Below are 25,669 nucleotides of genomic sequence, written 5' to 3'. Positions count from 1 at the left end.
TATATATATATATCCTTTTTGTTCTTTTGTTCTTTTCCCATGTCATTGTGTATATATGTATATGTATATACATATACATATATATATATATATATATATATATATATATACATACATACATACATACATACATACATACATACATACATACATACATACATACATACATACATACATACATACATACATACATACATACATACATACATACATACATACATACATACATACATACATACATACATACATACATATACATACACATAGTCTTGACCTTGAACAAAGACCTTGATAGTTGACTGGAGAAACAAACATGTATATTATTTTATATAGCAGGAGGAATAGTTGCTAAATGGTATAAGACTATTTTCTTATTATCAAATAAATTACTATAAACTATAAAAAGTGCCGTCTGCATACGCATTAAAGTTAGCACCGTAATCCTGCATAATCTTTTATTTTAATGAATTATTCAATTAATAGTCATATCTATCAGATAACAAGACTAATATATTCAAATCTGTGCATGCACGTATACATACCTAAATACTAAGTTACATACAGACTGTCAATCACCAACATTTAGCAGAGCGATACCTTTTACTAATTGAAACATGCAGCAACTGATGAAGCAAAACATATAATGAAAAGACCCAGAACTGCAGAGCAGCTCTTGCACCACACAGTGGTAAACATCATCCTGCTCCAACTTTTGTGTCATCTCATTGCCATTAAATTCAAATTAGGGTAGTAATTTCAAATTACTACCGTATTACTACTAATTACAAATTAGTTCAAATTACAGAATTGTATAGTTAAAGAGAATTGTTTCGGGAACATATTTGAATAAACTCATCAGGGTGTGGTTGCACAAATACAGCTCTATAAGTATGGAGCCAAATCAAGGCCAAAAGAGATTAAGAGTGTACAGCTCAACAGCCACACTTTAAAGTTTGACATTTCCCACTTCCACATACTACCAAGTCTAAAACAGCTTTTTAAACAGAAATGTGTCACTAGTATCCGTTTTTTCCACTGCCAATCACGTGAGTATCCACCTTATTCCTGGAGCCTCTACTGTAGAAACTGCTGTGGGAGTGACTTCCTGTTAGCCGCCGGAAGTTCCGTAACGCCATTGACTAACCATGGCAGCTGAGCATGAACAGCGGTTTATTTTAAAGCAATTTGCTTTCAATCTAGCAGAGAAGTTACGGTTTTGTTTTCTGACATTTAATGTTTAACATGTTTATCAACCGTAGCATTTACTAAAATGTCCTTGCGGAGCTCGGGTACGTCGTTTTGTGGAGGAAAACCTGCATCATACTTTGTGGCTCGGATCCGACAGACTGCCGGAGGAGAGACGGGAATCCTCAGAGGATTGACAGGAATATCATGAGAATATCAGGTATGATTTCAGGTTAATGTCATGAGAATATCAGGTGTGATTTCAGGTTAATGTCATGAGAATATCAGTTATGATTTCAGGTGTATGGAGGACACAGCATTGTAGTATTTGTCCGGTAATGACAACCTTTAGTATTATTTATTATTATTTTCTGTGCAGTTAAAATACAAAGTGTGTTTATGGCACGGACTGCAGGGCAGCATTAAAATAAAAATACAATAGTTTCACTACAGACATGTTGATAAGAAAAACGTTTTTTGTTAATTAAATTTTAAATCTTAGCTGTGATCAGTACTCGAGTTGTAAAAAAGAAATCAGGGGGGATGGTGGATTTTATCATATGGGGATAGATAATTTTTGCTGATTACAAATAATATAATATATTACAAATAATAGCAGTGACCAAAACACCTGCAGAAATACTGCAGGAATGACATAGCAGCAGTTAAATGCAGCCTTCTGTAAGCTTTAAATATCCACTGGGCTTACATCAAATACATCAAAACACAACAATAAAAAACACTTTTCTGAACTTATCAATATGACTCTGTCCTTCACAGGATAAGTAACATGGATCACTGCAAAAACTCTAAATCTTAACAACAATATTTGTCTTATTTCTAGTTAAAATGTCTCATTTTAGTAAAAAAATCTCATTACACTTAAAACAAGACTCATCCCTGGAAAAAACAACAATTTTCACCTGTTTCAAGTAGATTTTCACTTAAAATAAGTAGAAAAATCTGCCAGTGGAACAAGATTTTTTTTCTTGTAATAAGAAGATAAATCTTGTCTCACTGGCAGATTTTCTTACTTATTTCAAGTGAAAATTTACCTGAAACAGGTGAAAATTGTCACATTTTTGTGGTGATGACTCTAACCAGAATGTTAAATGTTAATGTTGAAATAGCAGTAAAACCACATTCATTGATGAAATGACACAAGGGATGGAAAGGGGGGGTGGCAGTTTTGGACCGTTTTTATTTCAGGGGGGGATGCCATCCCCCTCATCCCCCCTCAACTCCAGTACTGGCTGTGATGATGTACCGGTTTTTTCCTAAACTTCTGGAGGGCTTAGGTGATGTGGTTGCAGGTTGGGGGTTGTGGGTCTTCCCCCAGGTACATTTGATGAGGGGGCTGGGGGTGTTAGTGGTTAATAATTGTGTACTGTATTGCTCCCTCAGATGAGCCTGACCAGATGGGTCAGAACGAGGAGCTGTGCTCAACACCAAAGCTTCCTGTGATGCCCAAACACAGTGGTCAGACCCAGGGATGGAGGACCACACCTATTCTATTATTTACGTGCTGGAGATGAGGTGATGGGTGACCGTGGTTTCACAGTTAGAGACTTGCTGGAGGAGTGTAGGGGGAAGCTAATCATTCCAGCATTCACACGCAAAGGATGCCAGCTGACCAGTGAGGAGGTCACTCACACACGCCGCATTGCTCATGCCCGCATTCATGTTGAATAAGGAACCTGGAGATGTACAAGATTCTTTCTCAAACAGGACCAAATTAACTTTGTGCCCAAAATTGACAAAATGCTCAAGATCTGTGCTGGTTTAGTGAATTAAAGAGCTGAGTTTATTTCAAGTGAAAAGTGAGAAGACATTTAATATTGCACTTAAACATACTTACATATTTCATTCATTTAACATTTTCTGAAAACAATTGAGGTTCAGTTAAACTTACAGTATCTTTAACACATAACTCTCAACAGGTTAAGTGCTGTATGTAGTTTGTAGAGCTGCACTTACATATTTCATTCATTTAACATTTTCTGAAAACAACTGAGGTCCAGCTGCAATTGTTATTTTTTTTGAGGAAATAAAAGTTCAAATAGTCCTCTGACAGTAAACTGAATCTCTCTCACTTAAGACACAAATGTAATGTGCTTTTGTTAAACAATATTTTTGTGTTAAAATGTTTTGATTCATGTCCCTATATTGTATGTCCTAATATGTCAGGAGGGGATCTTTCAGGTTCTGTTTTTAATAAAACTGAAAACAAAAATGAAGTCTGTTGTACTGTTTTCCCCCTAGCTTTATACAGAGAGGCAGAGCTGAATCTTCTTTGTACCAAATTCATCTACAAATGTTGGAAGTATGTGAAAGTTCTGGAGGTGTTTCATGTGTGTATCTGAAGTCTTTGTCAAATGAAATTTGTAACTCCAGGTGCTCAGTTGGTCCAGATAAGCAGCTTGCAGCTCTGCAGCCCCAGGAACATCACTGCCAGCTGGACCTGAAAGAATAAATATAAAAGATGGCTTACAGTTTGTCTTAATGAAGGTTCACAAGTAGCCTACCTGTCACATTAGTTCATAGATTATAACCAGTACTCGAGTTGTAAAAAAAAAAATCAGGGGGGATGGTGGATTTTATCATATGGGGACAGATAATTTGTGCTGATTACAAATAATATAATATATTACAAATAATGGCAGTGACCAAAACACCAGAAATACTGCAGGAATGACATAGCAGCAGTTAAATGCAGCCTTCTGTAAGCTTTAAATATCCACTGGGCTTACATCAAATACATCAAAACACAACAATAAAAAACTGTTTTCTGAACTTATCAATATGACTCTGTCCTTCACAGGATAAGTAAAATGGATCACTGCAAAAACTCACAATCTTAACAAGAATATTTGTCTTCTTTCTAGTTAAAATGTCTCATTTTATTAAAAAAAAATCTCATTACACTTAAAACAAGACTCATCACTGGAAAAAACAAAAATTTTCACCTGTTTCAAGTAGATTTTCACTTGAAATAAGTAAAAAAAATCTGCCAGTGGAACAAGATGTTATTGCTTGTAATGAGAAGATAAATCTTGTCCCACTGGCAGATTTTTCTACTTATTTCAGGTGAAAATTGTCAAATGTTATTTTTCTGGTGATGACTCTAAATGTTGAAATAGCAGTAAAACCACATTCATTAATGAAATGACATAAGGGATGGAAAGGGGGGATGATTTGGACCGTTTTTATTTCTCATCTCGAGTACTGATAAGTAACAATATTTACCCACCTGGAGGAGTATCCACTTTGCCCATTGGGAAGAATGAGATACTTCTCATCTTCTAAGCATTTCTTCACTTCTTCAGGTCGTCCTCCCATCCCTCAACAGCAGGAGGCAGCGGTAAGATGATATTGTCCCGTTTGAGCTGTGACAGGTGGTGTTTCCACATGTTTTATATCCCCAACGCTCGGAGAAAGAGGGTTAACGCGTTCACTCAGCATGTAAACAAACGCGGTTCTGGCAGCACCGGAAGGAGCTCCCACAATTCGCGCAAAGCCTCATGGGGCGTAGGAATAAGGTGGATAGTGTATATACAGTGTTGAATCGTTCTTCTACTGATAACTTCTGCAACCTACGTTTCCTGAAGGCAACATGACTGAGGAACGTCCCCCGCCTTCTCTGTTCTGCTGTCACTCATGATGCCACGCCCCTCTCAGTTGATGCCACGCCCCCTACGCCAGATCGGGGCCAAAAGGCTGAAACTGAAAAAAAAAATTTAAACTGAAAAAAAAAAGATCTGAAACTGAAAAAAAGATCTGATACTGAAAAAAAATAAATAATTGAAACTGTAAAAATTAATTTGGTTCAAATTTTATTTTCAAATTAGCAAAACTTTTGGCCTTGATTTGGCTCCATATATAAGCACATAAAGAGTTTATATTGTGTAGATGTATTCAGAGTGAAGTATCACCACCATCATTAGGGCATTTGGCACCCCATCAGGACAAGCACAGCTCTTTAGTCATGTTATTGTGATTTCTGGTCTATCAGAGGCACACAGCAAAACTTTTGTTGTAACACAAACACAACACAACAGCCCAAAGGCAGCAGTCCTAGATTAAGGTGTTGGATGGTTAAAGTTAGTATTATGGTCTGTCAAGCAGTCTCCAGCCTCTCAGTCCACTACTGCATCCAATGCAGCTTTTAACTATGCACAAAAATTCCCTCTCCTCTGGACTGGTCATTTCTTTAGATTCCCCGTTTAACATTGCTTTCTTTTACTGTGCCTTAATTCAAGAGACAGTGGCAACCCCGTAAATTGTGATGGTGCAGTCTTAAATAACATCTTTGAAAAAAAACAAAAACAGAAAGCACAGTCCAGATCCTGTAAATCACCACAGGAAACACTGGGTCCATAATTTAAGCCATGGCACCTTTATCTATTGACCAGAAACAGAAACGCAGGAAAATCCCAATCGGCTTTGTTGCCTTCATTTTCCAAAGAAGCAACAAGAAGATAGTTATATTTAAAAGGATGGTAAACAGCTAAATGTACTGAATGTTATTGTTTATAATAAACAAGAAGGGCTTGCACTTTCAAATATTGGAGCTTGTAGGCCAAAATATAAGAATAAAAAGTGCTTCTTTTACCATTTCTAGTGCATTGAATGTGTGAATTATTGCACCAGCTTTGTGGAGCATAGATACTTTTGGCACTTTTACCCCAGTACCTACTCAGCCCGACTCGACTCGCCTCGCCTTTGCGCTTTCCCACTAGGGGTCTAACGTGCCGAGTAGATACTTTTTCTGTAACTATTCTGCTGAGGTTCTAAGCGGCTGAGTTGGCTGTATCTGACGTCACTACAGGCCACCGATTGGTCGGGGGTTGGGAGTCAGACGTCTGAGTCAGGAGGCGGAAATCAGCGAAAGAGCGACTTGCAGCTTCTTGTTCAGTTTATTCAACAGGCAATGGCAGCACAAAAGTCTGTTTCATGATCCAACTCTGAGGTGCAGATGTTCATAAACCTGGTGGCTGAGGAGAGAATGAACCCTTGTACTGTCTTTGGGTCAAAATGACCTAATTATCCTTCCTTCCTTCCTTCCATCCTTCTTTTCATTCTTCCTTCCCTCCTTCATTCTTCTCTTCCTCCTTCCTTGACCCGAAGACAGCACAAGGGTTAAAAAGGGATCTAGATGGGCGATAAGGAACGACCGGATCCACCAGGAGCTCTGTCTCTTCATAGCTGCTCGCGGCTCCAGCGGACTTTTCAGCAGCGCTGAGACAAACCAACAAAAAAAAAAAAGCGTTGCAGCTTGAAGCTTCTCCCACTCTCATTTTTTAACTTGATATTGAACACAAGCCACAGACCCAGCAGCACATATATCATCTCCTCCAGGTTCTACATCTTTAGTGTTGTTATCTTCTTCATTTAGATACACAATCAAATACGTCACAGCAGCTTCACTCCAACCTCCTACTTCTGCTCCAGATGCTAAATTGTTATGGAAAAGAAACCAGGCCGAGTTGAGTCGAGCCGAGATTAGATAAGTAGTGCCGAGTAGACACTAGTGGAAAAGCGCCATAAGCCTTTCTCGTTCACAGACTCACTGCCATATTGTTTTTGCTCCCATGCCTGACTCTCCAGCACTTGTTGCTTACCTAGTATCAACCTGACTTGCCCCCGACCATCGCTTCTGTCTCGGCCCTGGTGAATCCTCCAGCCTTCTCTCCCCGACCACTAGTTTGCCTGCCTGCTTTCCCTTCCTCGTCTGCCTGTGGCTGGTTGGCACAACGCCGGTTCCTGCTCCACCAAGAGACCAACCTGATAGGCTTCTGCTCTCCAGCTAACATCCTCTGGGAACTTATCAAACTCTTGGATCCAGTCTCTGCTGCCATCCTCTGACCTGCTACAACCTGCCAAATGAAGACAAAAAGCTGATTCATTTGTGCTGCGATTGGGTTCACTCCATACTCGTTACACTTCGTAAATACTGTTTAGTATGAGCCCTGTAGCAGCAGTAATTTAAATTCACAGAGGCTTGAGATTTTGTCTGATCTGTGCAGCTGAAGCAACAGCATCATCTTAGCGGCATGAGCGTAGGTTTTCTTTGGAGACAAAAGAAGAAATGACTCGTCTGCTTCTAGTAATAAGTAAGTCAGTAACATCTTATTTATAAAGCACCTTTCAAGATAAAAATCACAAAGTGCTTCACGATAAAACACATGACAAAGCATAAAATCTAAAAACAAATAAAAACTAAGTGAAAGCAAGTTTAAAAATATGCTTTTTAAAAGAGATCAGAGTCTACAGATCTCAGGCTGAGAGGAAGGGAGTTCCAGAGGGAGCCAGCCACTGCTGCAAAGGCTCCGTCACTTTTAGTGTACAGCCGGAGTTGCTTCATAACAAGCAGACCCTGGCCATGTGATCTCAGAGATCTGCTGGGACCTAAGACTGCAAAAGATCTCTGATATAAACTGGTGCTGCATCATTTAAAGCTCTATATGTTAATACCAGAATTTTAAAATGCACTCTGTAGTGAAAGGGGAACAGGTGCCGCTGGATCAGTAAGGGGGTGATGTGAAAACTTGGGAGATTTTTTTGTTAGCCTTGCAACAGCGTTCTGGACAACCTAAAGACGTTCCAGTGAGTCTTTACTTAAACATGTGAAAATTGAGTTACAACAATAGAGACGTGAGGAAATGAGGCCATGAATGATCATAACCATATTAGATTGTGAGACAACTGGGCTCAGCTTGGCAATATTCTTTAAAGCAGCACAATGTAACTTTCAGCTTTTGTTGAGTTTGGCGGCTCCTTTGGACAAAATCGGTAGTGCTTTACCAGAAAGAACACTACATTTCCCATGAGCACCAGCGCGTACTGCTGGAAAACTCCTGTCCCCGTCACGTGCATTTGTTTTGATAGTGAATGAACGGGACGGATTTTCAAAACTACTTTTCTGTTTTCAGCGCCGTGGAGCGGCAGGATGGATAGCGAAGAGGTAATGTATCTATTTTTGGCTAAACAATATAATATGACGATGTTGAAAATCACTAAGTTCAACTTGGTTTTATTATTGAAGTCTCCCCCGCCCCCCTGCCCTGTTTCAGCCAGATAATGCGCCCCAAATTACTACTGCACCTTTTTCCTGTCACTTTTTTTAGAGGGACTTCGTCATAAATTAGTAGTCCAACATACATACAAAATAAAAAAAATACTTTATAACCTGTGAATAACTGAATGCCCATTCCTTATATTTTGCAGATCAGCCCTGCACAATTTTATAGTTCTCAGGAAAAATACTAGAACCCAAGACGAATCCCCTGTATGTGAAAACATTCTAATTTTGATTCTTATTGAACATAGAACTCTACATTTACATTTGTATCATAACAATTCTGTCTCTCTTGTCGGACATCCCTCCTCCCACCTAAGTGATTCAATGTGAGAATCCGAAGACAATACAGGGTCAAGAGTTACCATGAGGTTCCTCACTGAGGGTTTAATAAATGATACAAGTGAGCCAAGGGTCTCTACAATATTGAGGAGAAACCTGTCACGGGTACAAACCAAGAGTCCAAACACCTATACTAAGATCTGTATCTTAAAAACATTCTGAGCTCTAAAAGAAATGTAAAGCTGAATATCATCAGCATAGCAATGATAACAAATGTCACTCTGCATCAGGATATCATTAGTGACTCTAAGAAAGGCTGTTTCAGAGGAGGGAGCCATGTGAAAACCAGACTGAAAGTGATCAAGGATGCCATGTCTTTGTAAAGCGGATGTAAGTTGCTTAGCAACAACTTTTTCTAAGATCTTAGCTGCTGAAAAGAGAAACCTGGGTTTTCTGTAAAAGTGGAATAACAGCATTCTTGAAATAATCAGGTACTTGACCAGACAGCACGGAAGGGTTAATTATTGTGAGCACACAGGGACCAATGGACTGGAAGACATGTTTGAACAGGGATGTAGATAACATATCAAGAGAAAATGAAGATGCCTTCACTGAGCCAACTAATTTTACCAGCTCTGATAGAAAAACCGTTGAAAAACTTTCTAAAATCATGGGTCGAGCTGAACTAGGAAAAGACATAGCGTCAGATGAGTGAGACAAAGAAATTCTCACAGTTCTGACTTTTTCAATAATAAAGGCCAGAAACTTTTCACAATCATCATTTGACAGAATAAGAACAGCTGGAGGAATAGGAGTAACAATAACGCTAATGGTGTTAAATGGCATTTTAGGATTACCGCTGCTCCCTGAAATGAGATTTGAGAAGTATGCAGCCCTCACATCTCTAACAGTGTTAAAAGAAATGAAAGAACCTTTAAGTGAAGCAAGTGAACATGCAGACCAGTGTTCCTTCATAAATGCCTCAGATGGCCTCATATAAGGGATTACTATTCATACTAGTTTTAAGTTTTGTTTTAAAGGTGGAGGTGGTGTCAACCTCCTTAACCCAAACCAGAGACGTTCAATAAACGAGACAGCCCACTACGGTTCGGTTTCCTGTATCTGTGTCACGTGACTGCCCCGCCCCTTTAGGAGACAGGAAGTAGGTCCTGAGTCTATTGAGTCCTATGGGAAAAGTGAACGTGAGCACAGATTATTACCAATTCCTTCGCCCCATAGTAACCTAAGTAAATATGGGACCCATTTTTCAAAAGCCATAAACCTTCTGAACATTCTGACACCAAATGGCAATTTTCAGACCGACAGATTAGGAGAAAATTAACTTTGTTTGAGACCTGTCTCTGTCTGAGCAACACACTCTCGCGAGATTTGGCTCTCATCGTTTTCCCATCGGATAAAATGAAGTTTAAAACTAAAATAAAACTTGCTTCTTTGCTTAATAATACTGTTATTTTTATTATTTAAGTCTTTTTGGAAGAAAGTTGTACTGTATCTAGTGTTGTATGTTCCAAAACGATGTGGGGAGAGGGGCGACCACGCCCACTTAGGAGACAGGAAGTGAGGTCAGACGGGCGACCACGCCCACTTAGGAGACCGGAAGTGAGGTCAGAGGGGCGACCACGCCCACTTAGGAGACAGGAAGTGGATACCATTTCATACCATTGGCAGTAACGGTAATGCGCTATCTTCTGTATAGAGGATCTTAACCCAAACTGGAAGTTGGTTCCATAGTAACGGTGCCTGATAGCAGAAGGCCTGTCCTCCAGATCTACATTTGGATACTCTAGGAACTACGAGTAAACCTGCACTTTGAGAATGGAAAGCTCTATTAGGAACATGAGGTCCTATCAGCTCTTGCAAATATTGCAAATATCGTGTTTTGGGGAATATGATAATTAAAGTAACTGGGTGGCGTTGATTCATTTTAACTAACATACTCTTCCTCCTGTAGCCACATTTCTGTTAAACATAAAATATCAACTCTGGTCTCGGTAATTAGATCGTTTACTAATAGAGACTTGTAGTCTGCATCTAAATCTTTATTAATTAATTAATTGGTACTAAATGCGCATTGGTTTTTATTTTAACAAGGTTATTTTGATTAACGCCTCTATCACTTGGTGAACTTTTGGAGGTCGAGGAATTGACACCAATTCTATTTTGCTAGGCACCTTGTTAGAGTCGCCAATTACATAATGTATTGCTGTATTGCTCCTAATCACACCAGGCTTTCAACGTCTTACGATTGTCAGTAACAGCCACATCGTTTTCTAAATACCATCGAGACAATCAGCGACGGAGCGATGACATGCGGCTAAACATATCATCACTGGTCAGATTGGGAAGGGGTCTGACATGGTTTCGATGTAGTTACACACCGAAACAATATTAACTTTAGCGACTTCCGACTGGCGTAGACAGGTGTCATTAGCACCGGCATGTGTGATAACTTTACCAAATTTACGGTTACTCTTTAACAGCAGCTTCAAATTTGCTTCGATGCCGCCTGCTCTGTCCCCTGGGATGCACCCACCTGTGATCGCTTGAGAACGGCCTCACATAGTCAGGCAACTCTCGCAGTAAGATTAAAACAATTTAAATGCTCCTTCAAGCAAACAAGGAACAAATTAAGTAATTGGAACAAACCATTCAGAGGGGTGAAGGGGTGAGATTGCCTGCCTGAAATAACTCCCAGAGTTATTTACACTAATTTCCCTTTTAGATTCATGTTTACTGATGATACTTTTTTCCACAACAATACTGTATGTTATTTTCAATCACATGCGGATGATGTTGTCCTGTTGGCTTCATCAGACCGCGACCTTCAGCATGTGCTGGGGCGGTTTGAGGCGGTTTTTGAGTGCGACGCGGCAGGGATGAGAATCAGCACCTCCAAATCCAAGGCCATTGTTCTCCACCGGGAAAGGGTGGCGTGCCTTCTCCGGGTGGGTGGAGAAGTCCTGCCTCAGGTGGAGGAGTTCAAGTATCTCGGGATCTTGTTCACATGTGAGGGAACGATGGAGCGGGAGATTGACAGACGGATGCAGCGTCCACAGTTATGCGGTCGATGTACCGGACCGTCGCGGTGAAGAAGGAGCTGAGTCGAAAGGCAAAGCTCTCGATTTACCGGTCAATCTACGCACCTACCCTCACCTATGGTCATGAACTTTGGGTAGTGACCGAAAGGACGAGATCGCGGATACGAGTGGCCGAGATGAGTTTCCTCCGCAGGGTGGCTGGACGCTCCCTTAGAGATAGGGTGAGGAGTTCGGTCACCCGGGAGGAGCTCGGAGTCGAGTCGCTGCTCCTTCACATTGAGAGGAGTCAGCTGAGGTGGCTTGGGCATCTGTACCGGATCCTCCTGGACGCCTCCCTAGGGAGGTGTTCCAGGCATGTCCCTCCTCCCTAGGGAGGTGTACCAGGCATGTCCCTCCTCCCTAGGGAGGTGTACCAGGCATGTCCCTCCTCCCTAGGGAGGTGTTCCAGGCATGTCCCTCCTCCCTAGGGAGGTGTTCCAGGCATGTCCCACAGAGAGGAGACCCTGGGGAAGACCCAGGACATGCTGGAGAGACTATGTCTCTTGGCTGGCCTGGGAACGCCTCGGACTCCCCTCGGAAGAGCTGGAGGAAGAGCTGGAGGAAGTGTCTGCGGTCTGGGGTGAAGGAAGTCTGGCCATCCCTGTTGAGACTGCTGCCCCTGTGACCCGGTTCCAGATAAGCGGCAGAAAATGGATGGATGGATGGATGGATTTTCAATCACATAAGTTGCTTCAATGGTTGTTGAAAATTATTTTTGTCTAAATTTAGTTTGCATAGTTCAAAGTTGCAGGAAGATCTTAAATAATGCACACCCCACAGAAAAGAAGAGGGGAGTGGAATGAAATGGCTTACTCAACCCTATTAAACCAGTTATGATGACAAAGGTGGTAGTTTTATAGTTAAAAAGGGATCAGCTTGACGGTCTGTGACATTTTGACCAACAATTCATTTATACCTCAGGGAATTATGTCAACTCGTAAAGAAAGGGGCAATATGTGTCTCCTTTAACATCAGGTTGCAAACAAAACTAATGATTTAGTTCAGATTACTGGAGGAGCCATCCAGTGATTTAATTACAGTGTCATTTTTTTGAGATGTGTGTGAGAGCAGAGAGAGAAATGTGACAATGATGAAGAAGAGAGAAGGGGTCAGGTCATGTTGAAAATACATTTTAACATAATGGCATTAACCTTTGGGTCAGAATTCTGTCAAAACTTCTGCCCAACAATGAACAGCTCAGCAGTGCCATGTTTGATTTAATCCAAGAGTTCTCCATACAACACTTGACAAGTGAGGCTATTATACAAAATTCTGTTGAACAATGAAATAAGTTCTCATTTAAACAAACGAGTAAATGGGTTTAGGCATCGGGCAGTCAAGAGGTAAATTATAAATTCATGAATGTTCTGTAGCTGCTGATTGGCTTGAGGCTAGACCGCAGCACTAGCCAAGTAAAGCAACTCTGACAAGCTCCCATGTATAGCAGCGAGCGGAATAAACCTCTCACTGCTCATCTCTTCTTGACTGCCTGGAACCCTCTTGATCAGAATAGCAGTGAAACGTGAGGCAGCAGGTATGGAGATTACCTACCAGAGAGGTTAAGTGGAGTGAGAAACAACATCCGCTGCTCTGCATTACTAGTTTGGGAGAAAACGACTTTGGATGGGAAATGGAAATGGCATTGCCACATTTCTAATGTGTGAAGTTTTTGTCAGTGATTTTAAAACTGCGTCTCAGGGCTGTGTAATGTAGACGGCTTTATTGGAAGACAAATGTAAACTGTCAGTGACTGGGAAAGGGGACTATATATATGTCAGAAAAAAAAATAATTATGGCGTATTTCCCCCCCAGTTAATTTGATTTCACTAATCGTGAGAATGGATGTTTTTAAACAAACATGTCCGCCATCTTTTTAAAACATATGGAAATACAGTAGGTCCGACTTAAGTGTTTGAGCACACTGAATTGTTACTTCATAACTAAGCTTGTAAGCACTTTCTGTTGTGACGAAGAGTCTTACAGGCCTTTTTGTTCCTACCTTTGTTCTGTGAAATTCCTGGACTCCCTTGAGAGCACTGCTCTTTTGAGGTCTGTCAATTAATTTTAAGTCATGTTTGTGTGATACAGGCCATAGCAAAACCTGGAAAACATGACAAACGTCTGTGCCTCTTGTGATGTTTCATTGTGGAGTTCAAGGTCTGCTGTATACTTCCTTTTATATACTTTCCTTTCGTATAACGTCGATATTCATTCACACAACACTTAAAATATGTTCTGGCATTGAAGAAACAAAAAGATGACTCATTTCTGTTGTGATTTACCCCATTCTTCATCTTAACTAAGGTTTTTTTGATATACTAAGGCAGTGGTTCCTAACATTTTTCTGGTGGGCCCCCCTTTTGTGGATTAATGACATTTTGTAGCCTCAGCATACACACCCTCCAACCACACACAAACATATTTTGTTTTCATGCTCCATTGCAGTTTATTTTAGACCCTTTCACACCTCAACAGTCTTTTTTGAACAATTGAACAAATAAAAGTGAAATGCAATAGATTACAAGTTGCAATATACTAAACTACAACCAATTTTAAATAACAACACAACAAACCACATTTACAGTGTAATTACCAGTGTTGGCACTAATTCAGTAACTCAATTACCTTTACCAAACGGTGCGTTACTCCGTTATTTCTAGCCAGCTACAGTGAACATTTTTTTCCCACATCAGAGGAAACGTAGTGTGTGTTTGTGTGCGTTCAAAATCATTACTGGTCATGGCGAGCCAAGTTTAACCGAGGGACGTCTGTAAACCAGGTCCAACTTGACAAAACAATTGCACGGATGTGGTAGAAAACATGCTACCTATTTCTACAGTGGAGTCGCTTTCAGGCAGCTAATTAGCATGATAGCATGCCCAGGCGGCACACGGCAAATGGGACAGAAAACGTTTTTAAACTAGGATAAGGAATATCCTTATACTTGGATAAGGAATATACAAAAATGGAAAATGAGCTAAAGAAGACATTCGAAGGGCTGGACTACATGTCGACCACCGATATGTAGTCCAGCACTTTTGCACTTTTATTCTGAATAATAGCTTATATTCAGCTTGTTAACAGTTTTGTGTTATTTATTTCAGAGGTCATTTAAAAAGGAAAAAAAATGCTGATGTTTTAGAAAATCCTGCGTTTGTTCAGTTTATGACTGACTTAAATAAATTGCCATTTAAAAATAGCTTTGTGTTTGTGTCAGATTTGTTTGTACAGACCGTAATGCTTAGCAGATTTCAGTGATGTGAATGTAAATGAATTGAAACTGTCAAGTTGATCAACAGTTTGTATTATTCTCCATACAGTACCATGCTGAAATGAAGGCAAGAGGGGCATTATGGGAGCATTTAAAATATATATATATTTTTTAAAGTAAGTAAAAAGTTACTTTTCATAGTAACTCATTACTTTTTGGTCTAAGTAACTTAGGTTACTAACTGAGTTACTTTTTAATTAAGTAACTAGTAACGGTAACTAGTTACTATTTTTCAGTAACTACCACAACACTGGTAATTACACATATTTGTTTGTGTAAAAGTATTCTTTGCTGTAATTATGTTTAGTGTTATATATTTCCTTTGTTTAACTGTATAACAATATTCAACATTGCTATCAAAACATTTTTCAAATTATGCTTCTTTGTGCAGAACAGTCCCATCAAAAACATGTCCTTCATGCTCTAACTAATTAATAAACCTTACATAGTTTATAAAATTACTATACAACTATACAGCAAATTTGTATTGTTTCAAAATAAAATATAAACAACACTTGGCCACAGTGAACAAGTATTTCCATCCATGCACCTTAGAAGTACATTTTCTAAAGTTCTTGCCAATTAATTTTTTTAACTTAGCATTCTTAGCTTGACAGTTGTATAACTGGACACAGCGTTGACTTGATAGTTGAAGCACAGGTTTTGTCCAAGGTAGCTTTTTTATTTTCAGCCTGCTAGCTGAGTAAACATATTCATTGCAGGTGTCTTTACTGACACTCAACATTAACAGGACAGACTGAGCTGCTCTGAGCTAAGTTCACTCATCTGCACTACTTACCTCTTTCTTGCCAGATGGATAGCTTCTCTTCATTTTGATAGACCTGCTCTCATCAGGTTTGTTTACATAAGACACAGTGAGATTGAGAGGTAGAGCTGGGGTTCCCCGCCGGCTGACCACTGTCATTGCAAATTCTCCTCATTGTCATGTCCTGTTGCAATTCAGAGTTGGTAAGCCTGTGGGGAACCACTTATGGCTCAGATTTGCCTTTGCATTTGCCTGTTAGCGAGCGGTGCCTCTGATTTTATGCCAGCAGTGTCCAAGCATTCATTTTTTCATTCATTCATACCCCCCCAAAATGGCTCTGAATCATTGTATTAAGGATGGAACTAAAATTCATTTGGATATACAATAACATTTGTTCTTATAATGCTACAACCAGACACTTGCATATTGTATAACGTTTTGTTAATTCCTGAACATTTGCAAAACTTATGCTCCAAATAGATGCAGGACAAATGAGGCAGCCATCAAATGCACACAGATACATCAATAATGGCATTTTTCTTTCAGTATTTGCTAGCATTTCACTGAAGGTATTTTTTTTTTTTTTTTTACAGTAAAATATCTTCGGTGTATTCGGCTGCAAAAGAAACTCACAGCATGAATGATTAACCCCTGTGCTTCAGAAATGTCTGCACCATTTTGTCCTAAAAACATGGCTTTGCTCTCTACAGACAAATAGTTTTATATTACCTTCATCAGTCATCAGGATGCTTCCAGAATACTTCAGGATGTTGAGGATTCAGGAAATGTTTCCCTGTGATGGCTCCTGCCACGAAGGTCATGTTTGTTCAGTGACAGATGCATGAAAAGAAAAAGTATTCCACCTATTAAATCTGATCAATCCTCTTCAAGGTCTCTTGCTGTCAAATATTTGCCTTTTAGCCTTTTAGTCTCATGAGCAGTTGCCTCTGAGCGTTTTCTACCATGTCCAGTGCTATTTCTTAATTATAATATGAACTGAGGAAATAGTTAGAAGAAAATACTTCCATATTCCTATAACCTTTTGCTGTTATTTCATCTTCAAATATGTTACTTTTTTAAATGCTGAGAGGAGCAAAAAAAATGTTTTAAAGTATTTATAAATTTGCATCATGTGGCCTTTCCTAACAATGACTATGAACAGACCATAGCCCCCACAAACTAATCAATGTGTGAAACCTTGGTGAGAGTTATCTAAGCACTCAACTCTCTTGTGATGCCCAAACCTTTGCATCACCCTCTGTCCTTTTCTTCCACACTTAAAATTTGACAAAACAAGAATTACAAACTAATCTTGCTTAAAGTAAAGTTATTTTCTACTCACGGATATTCACAGAAAGGTGTTTTGCTAATTTGTTTTTGTGCCCTTGTAAATGTGATGGTGTGATGCACAAGTTTCGGGCTAAACATGAAGAATCATTTTAAGAATATTTATTTCAGTTTCTTGTGAAATTATAATTATTCATCTAACATGTCATTTTCATAATTAACGCTTTAGGTGTCACTCAATATTTGACCCATGTAAATGTCACACATTACTAACTATTATAAAACATCACTCATTTAAACCTTCCTATTTTCAGTAATGGCATATTGTTCTCCGTACATCAATTTATCATGTTCCTGCCTTTGTCTTCTCTAGTGTCTCTAATGGTTTTTATCCCCCTGGGATCTCCTCTTCCACTTTCTGTGTCAATCTCCTTTAATTGTCTGTTTTATTTTCCAGAAAAACTTATGCAACCTGACAATAAACAAAAGGAAAAGACAAATGATCAGTGGACACCTATTGCTTGTAAGCAATGACAGCCAGACCACTTTCTTTTAAATGTTTACTATTTAATTACAAAATGACATAATCTAACACCTATTTAGGGTAAGTTAATGTAAAGACTAGACTAAATCAGTGAAATGTCAACTACTTTAAAACTGCATACTGTACTACTAGTACTACATAATCTATTCCACAATGCAATGCTCAGACACAGTAGTCAGCGGTTAAAACAACAGTTCAAAATCACAAACAGCATTTCTTCAAGCTATTCTTTACAGACTGGATAGTCTGTGTAGAATGAGGTTTTCTAGTTTTGACAACTGCTCCGGGTTGTGTGGGTTTTATGTGTGTATAAAGGCTGCTGTTTGGATCAAACCCTTTCATGGCATTGATACGTTCTTGCGCTGTCCGTTACTTAATGTCCTGAAGTAAACAGCTGTGTTGTTTAACAGAAACTCAGAGTCAACGTTTTATTTAAGTTGTTACAAACATGATTACTCTCCTCCTAACTCCAAAAGTGAGGCGTGGTCTTGCGTTTCTCCGTGTTTATAAGAACTTCCTGGACTCAAAAGACCAAGATTCCTTGCGAAAAGAACATGCGCAGAAAACAAATTCATGTTCCTTTTGATGGGGATATTCCGTTAGTTGTATACATGACCAAAAATTTGGGTTAGAAAAGGAGTGACCCAGGGGTCATATTCAGGTTTTTAAAAGCCGGAATATGAATAAATTCCGGTTATTCAAAGGGGTTATTGGTGTTTACATGGCCGTGCAAAACCGGGTTATTGCTAATATTCCGGTTAGAAAAGGGTTATTGACTGAATGTAAACGCAGTCACTGAAAACAGGGTCATAGACAGGGCTGCACATAATTATTTTGGTCTGGTGCTCAGAGGAGCCCCTGGATATGTGACTTGGGGCTCCAAACACGCGGTGACCCGTCTCGCCGGATCGATAAAAGAGGGATGCAGGAATAAGTTATAGGCAAACGATATTTATTCACTTATAAAGATGAATTAACAAATTATGGTGCGTGTTAGTCTGTAGAGTCAGTATAAGTAAGTTACAGTTTTTATCGGCCAGATTGGGATGCTCACGGCATATTTTGCACATAGGGTTGCCAACTTTCAGAAATAGAAATAAAGGACGCCCCGATTTCAGCAGCGCAGGAGCCAAAAAAAAGCCCCAAAACTTCTAAACTGCATAAAAATGTGTTTATTTTATATGAAAAAACGTGTTCTTTAATAGCATTGAACTTGCATGACTGTACAGACAGCCAACCATATAGCAGCTGAAATAGCCTCCTATGCTATGTATGTCCACCCAAGGTGTAGAATATTGCTTCAGGTGAAGAATATGGTGTAAAAGTTAACTTATTTCAATAATTCAACTAGAATATGGTGTAAAAGTTAACTTATTTCAATAATTCAACTAGAATTTGGTGTAAAAGTTAACTTATTTCAATAATTCAACTAGAATATGGTGTAAAAGTTAATTTATTTCAATAATTCAACTAGAATATGGTGTAAAAGTTAATCTATTTCAATAATTCAACTTAAAAGGTGAAACTAATATATTACCTAGTCTTATTACATGCAAAGCAAGATATGTTGAACCTTTATTTGTTATAATTTTGATGATGGAATTGTTTATTGATTTCATAAAATATTCTCTAATTTATTTTTTATTTGGGGTTTTCATAAACTGTGAGCCATAATCAGAGAGCAGCGTCTTGCTGGTGCAGGAATGCTGCATGCAGTGACGGACGCTGGCTGATTTATGGTTCCGCGTTGCACCAACGCAGAGCTTACGGGGTAGGATACGCGGGAACGTGAACGTACGGTGCGCGTCGCCGCGTAACATCATGCAGCCACTTCTCGGCGAACACACGTTTTCTGTTCGATTCGGGTAGTGGTTCAGTTTGGCGTCTCTTTGTAGTTGGTGGTGGTGGAACGCCAAAATAATTACTTAATGGCGCTTGCTTCTTGGACATTTTGACGAGACGTGTCAGGGTTTGTTCAGTAAAGCTGATACTTACCTCTCTTCCTGCCCAACCCACCGCCGCCACGAGCATAGAGGGGGAGTAAGGACGCGCTGTGATTGGCCAGTACCAACTTTGAGTGGCAGTTCTGGGGAAAAGCTCTCGCAATAGATTTTTTAATATTAGTATTCTGGTTTGGCCACAACCAATAATATGAGCCCCAGCTGTTGGTACGCAAAAGCGCTTCGCAGCACAAGATTGACAGCGCACTGTGGATTTTGACGGCGCATGCGCTCTGGCGGCCCCACTTATGTGCAGCCCTGGTGATAGATACACAGAGCATGAGAATTCTCAGCATTATCAGTATCTGAAATGGCAGGTGTTATTATTTTTATTCTATTATAGGAGAGTTGAGCACAGGGTCAGAGTCAGAGTTCATCCTTGTAGCTTTACTGGGATTCAGGTTCAGATTTCAATATGAAAGCACCACTTTTATGTAGCTAGTAGGTGGAGTGTGTGGTATGAACAGTGGAAGTTTTGGCATGTGCCTTTGCAAAAGGACTTTTTGCATTCAAATGCAGTTACCTTTGTACAAAAATCAATATAAAACCTTTTGTGAAATTAGATGTGCCTTTTTGCAGCTTAGGTGTACTGTATTTGCAGTAAATAAGTGCTTCATTTTTCATATAGATGTTACTAATACCTGACATCACTGACCGACAATTACCGTTTGTATGGGACCCAAAGCCCAAAATAGCCATGGGATGGCAGAGTTCCACAACCATCCAGGCCAGAACGACCCCCAGGACGACCACCCTGCAGGCCAGAGTCACTCCCAGCATGGAGGCTCCCCATGAGGAAACACTGGAGATAAAAGCTAAAGGAAAGCAGGATAAGATAGGCTATGAGGTTAAAATACACACTTAAAGAATTTAAAAATATAACATAAAATCCTAAAAGTAGGTATAAAAAGCAAGATATGCTAAAACAAGCATAAGAACAACTTGAAACCATAAGAGCATAAGTCCTGGGTTAAAACAACAAGAACAGCTAGTTAAAACAAGGGTATATGAGAAAGACTAAAAGGAATCAGCTAAAAGCCAAATTAAAAAGGTGAGTCTTGAGCCTGCTTTTAAAAGCATCAACAGTCTCTGCGGCCTGGTTGAGCTGTGAAGAGGAACATTTGCAGCTCTAATGGCGCTTTTCCGCTAGTACCTACTCAGCGCGCCTCTACTCGCCACGCCCCCGTCTTGCGCTTTTCCACTATGGGTGGGGGCAGGTGGAGGCGGGTGGAGGCGTGCCGAGTAGATACTTTTCTGTAACTATTCTGCCGAGGTTCTAAGTGGCTGAGTCGGCCCTGGATCTGACGTCATCACCCTCCACACCACCGATTGGTCGGGGGGCGGGGCCGCCAGACGTTTGAATCAGGACGCGGGAATCAGCGCGAGAGTGACTCGCGGCTCGAAGCGATTTTATTCAACAGGCAATGGCAGCGCAAAAGTCTGTTTGGTGATCCAACTCTGAGGTGCAGATGTTCATAAACCTGGTGGCTGAGGAGAGAATTAAAAAGGGATCTAGACGGGCGATAAGGAACGACCAGATCCACCAGGAGCTCTGTCACTTCTCAGCCGCTCACGGCTCCAGCTGATTTCTCATCAGCGCCGACACAAACAAACAAAAAAAAAAAGCATTGCCGCTTGAAGCTTCTTTCACTCTCTTTTTTTAACTTGATATTGAACACAAGCCACAGACCCAGCAGCACATATACTGTATATCATCTACTCTCCATGATCTTTAGTGTTGTTGTCTTCTTCGTTTAGATCACACAATCAAATACGTCACAACAGCTTCACTCCAACCCGCCACTGCGTGAAGCTGGCCGCCCACCCCACGCAAAATTCAGTGAAAATATTCTCAATCGTTTGTGTGTTTAGTGCTGGTTTGTGCAGAAAGAAATTTCGTTTGTGCTGCTTTAGTTTTGAAGATATCATGTTATTTTCCAAAGGTCAATCAAAGTTCACGCAGCCCCCCGACTTTCTCCAAAATAAACCAAAATGGTCTAGTTTGTTTGTGCTGCGTTAGTGCTGGTTTGTCCAGAAAGAAATTTCGTTTGTGCTGCTTTAGTAGTAAGTAGTAAACCTTTATTTTACCAGGCAAGAATTGCTAAGAATACATTCTTATTTAAGGCAATGGCCTGGTAGGAGGTGAGAGACCTCCTAAGGGGAAGGGAGAAGGGGAGTAACATTAAGATATAGACAATAAAAGCACATACAACAACAGTGACACAAAAAAAGGAAAAGACATAATGCAGTGACACACCACAGAATGACAGTTAGTTTGACCTACCACTAAAAGTAAAAACAGTGATACTAGACAACCATAAATGAGAAAGTAACAAAACAACAGCAGTAACAGACGGTGTTAGTGAGGTTAGTGAGGTGACAGGATCAGAGAGAGCTTTGGCTGGGACAGCTGCAGGTATATTTTATGGATTTAGTTATGACATGTTTGAAGGAGTTGACAGAGGTAAGAGTTTGTAACTGTAAGGATTTTTGGAGTTGATTCCAGCTGTCGGCGGCAGCAACCTGGAAGGAGGAACGGCCCAGGGAGGAGTGCGTCAGTGGGGCTTTTAACAGGATGAGAGGGGCAGAACGGGTGTTGTGTATAGGGGGAGGGCGCAGATGCAGAAGCTGTGTTAGGTAGGGAGGAGTAAGACCTAGGAGGGTTTTGAATACCAGCATCAGCCAGTGCATGTTGCGCCTGGTTTCCAGGGGGGGCCAGTTTGCCAGGGTGTAGAGGTCACAGTGATGAGTCCTGTATGGGGCGTTGGTAGCAAATCGAATGGCGGAGTGGTATAGAACGTTGAGCCGTTCAAGTGCTCCTTTGCAGGCAGATCTATATATGACGTCACCGTAATCAAAAAGTTGAAGCACAGTGAGCTGGACCAAGGAGCGTTTGGCAGTGGCAGTGAACGAGGAGCGGTTACGGTAAAGAAAGCTGAGCCTGGCCTTCACTTTTGACTGCAGAGAGGATAAGTGCTCAGTGAATGACAGGCTGCTATCTATCCAGACTCCCAGATATTTATAAGAGGATACCAGGTCAAGTTTATGGTTGTCAGCAGCCAGAATGGTACCATCTTGGACAGCGTTAGTTTTGAAGATATAACGGGTTAATTATGACACGATGACGTCACGCAGCCCCCCGACTTTGTCCAAAATTAACCAAAATGGTCTAGTTTGTTTGTGCTGCGTTAGTGCTGGTTTGTGCAGAGAAAAAAATCGTTTGGGCTGCTTTAGTTTTGAAGATATAACCGGTTTATGACACAATGACGTCACCGCAGGTTTTGAGAACCATTTAAAAACTATTTTAATATTTTAGAGCTAAAGAACAAAGACCTCACAATGGTTTACGGTACAAACGCAAGTTTTTCCCGCACAAAAAAGATACAAACATTGTTGAAATGTATACAAAAAACTTTATTGAACATTGAGTTGATAAATAGAGCAAAAGCTGGATGATGACGTTGTCTATGAATTTATCATGAGACCACAACACAGTTCTTAAAACAATACAAAAGCTTTCTATCTATGATTAATTATTTGTCTGGTTTTCTGTCTGATGGAATATTGCACATTTGACAAAAAATAAAAGAAACCATTTCAGGGTTGCATGAATTTTGTTGGATCTTTAAAAATTAGGGTATAGCCTACTGTATATCAAAAACCAAAGCACAGTAGCGAAACTCCTTGAAATTGTGTTCAGCTAAAACAATAATAGATCTCCTCTTACATTCTTCCTTTTTCATAAATTAAATGTCCTCATTTCATTCACGAGAACGACGCTCCCTGCACCGCTTCACCTATTTTGGACAAAGTCGGGGGGCTGCGTGAACTTTGAATGACCTTTGAAAAATAAGTTATCTTCAAAACTAAAGCAGCACAAACGACATTTCTTTCAGCACAAACCAGCACTAACGCAGCACAAACGGTTGAAAATATTTTCACTGAATTTTGCGTGGGGTGGGGGGCCAGCTTCACGCAGGTTGGTGCTGGTGCTGCTGCATATAATGTAAACATGTTATAAATGTGTTATAAACATGTTATACATTAGTAAATAACTGAACCTACCCTCCCCTTTGTGTTATAAACATGTAACAACTGTGTTATAAACTAGTAAATAACTGAACCTACAACTTTGTGTCATAAACATGTTATAAAAATATTAAAAATGTTATAATGTTATAAATTAGTAAATAACTGAAGAGACCCCCGTTTGTGTTAAAAACATGTTATAACAATTTTATAAATTAGTAAATAACTGAAAAGACCCCCCCTTTGTGTTATAAACATGTTATAAATTAGTAAATAACTGAAAAGACCCCCCTTTGTGTTATAAACATGTTATAAATGTGTTATAAATTAGTAAATAACTGAAAAGACCCCCCCTTTGTGTTATAAACATGTTATACAAATTTTATGAATTAGTAAATAACTGAAAAGACCCTCCCCCCTTAGTGTTATAAACATGTTATACAAATTTTATGAATTAGTAAATAACTGAAAAGACCCTCCCCCCTTAGTGTTATAAACATGTAATAAATGTGTTATAAAAATGTTATAAATTAGTAAATAACTGAAAAGACCCCCCCTTTGTGTTATAAACATGTTACAAATGTGTTATAAATTAGTAAATAACTGAAAAGACACCCCCATTGTGTTATAAGCATGTTATGAAAATATTATAAATTAGTGAATAACTGAAAAGACCCCCCTTTTGTGTTATAAACATGTAATAAATGTGTTATAAATTAGTAAATAACTGAAAAGACCCCCCCCTTTGTGTTATAAACATGTTATGAAAATATTATAAATTTGTAAATAAATGAAAAGACCCCCCCTTTGTGTTATAAGCATGTTATGAAAATATTATAAATTAGTGAATAACTGAAAAGACCTCCCCTTTGTGTTATAAACATGTAATAAATGTGTTAAAAATTAGTAAATAATTGAAAAGACCCCCCCTTTGTGTTATAAACATGTAATAAATGTGTTATAAATTAGTAAATAACAGAAAAGACCCCCCCCTTTGTGTTTTAAACATGTTTTAACAATTTTATAAATTAGTGAATAACTGAAAAGACCCCCCCTTTGTGTTATAAACATGTTATGAAAATATTATAAATTAGTAAATAACTGTAAAGACCCCCCCTTTGTGTTATAAGCATGTTATGAAAATATTATAAATTAGTGAATAACTGAAAAGACCCCCCCTTTGTGTTATAAACATGTAATAAATGTGTTAAAAATTAGTAAATAATTGAAAAGACCCCCCCTTTGTGTTATAAACATGTAATAAATGTGTTATAAATTAGTAAATAACAGAAAAGACCCCCCCCCTTTGTGTTTTAAACATGTTTTAACAATTTTATAAATTAGTGAATAACTGAAAAGACCCCCCCTTTGTGTTATAAACATGTTATGAAAATATTATAAATTAGTAAATAACTGTAAAGACCCCCCCCCCCTTTGTGTTATAAGCATGTTATGAAAATATTATAAATTAGTAAATAACTGAAAAGACCCCCCCCTTTGTGTTATAAGCATGTTATGAAAATATTATAAATTAGTAAATAACTGAAAAGACCCCCCCTTTGTGTTATAAACATGTTATGAAAATATTATAAATTAGTAAATAACTGAAAAGACCCCCCCTTTGTGTTATAAGCATGTTATGAAAATATTATGAATTTGTAAATAAATGAAAAGACTCCCCCCCCCTTTGTGTTATAAACATGTTATGAAAATATTATAAATTAGTGAATAACTGAAAAGACCCCCCTTTTGTGTTATAAACATGTAATAAATCTGTTATAAATTAGTAAATAACTGAAAAGACCCCCCCATTTGTGTTATAAGCATGTTATGAAAATATTATAAATTAGTAAATAACTGAAAAGACCCCCCCTTTGTGTTATAAACATGTTATGAAAATATTATAAATTAGTGAATAACTGAAAAGACCCCCCCTTTGTGTTATAAACATGTGATAAATGTGTTATAAATTAGTAAATAACTGAAAAGACCCCCCCTTTGTGTTATAAACATGTTATGAAAATATTATAAATTTGTAAATAAATGAAAAGACCCCCCCCTTTGTGTTTTAAACATGTTTTAACAATTTTATAAATTAGTAAATAACTGAAAAGACCCCCCCCCCTTTG

General features: G+C 39.0%; 1 long non-coding RNA gene across 1 annotated transcript; it reads left to right on the top strand.

The window, feature by feature from the left end:
- The first annotated feature begins 1,120 nt into the window (after positions 1–1,120).
- LOC133462257 (uncharacterized) lies at positions 1,121–3,418 on the top strand. The gene is made up of 2 exons (XR_009784245.1): positions 1,121–1,405; positions 2,590–3,418. It is a non-coding gene; the product is annotated as an uncharacterized LOC133462257 (long non-coding RNA).
- The last annotated feature ends 22,251 nt before the right edge of the window (positions 3,419–25,669 follow it).

This window comes from Cololabis saira, chromosome 16 (assembly GCF_033807715.1).
Source record: "Cololabis saira isolate AMF1-May2022 chromosome 16, fColSai1.1, whole genome shotgun sequence".
Lineage (NCBI taxonomy): Eukaryota > Metazoa > Chordata > Actinopteri > Beloniformes > Belonidae > Cololabis > Cololabis saira.
This window is presented reverse-complemented; position numbering and strand designations above follow the sequence as displayed.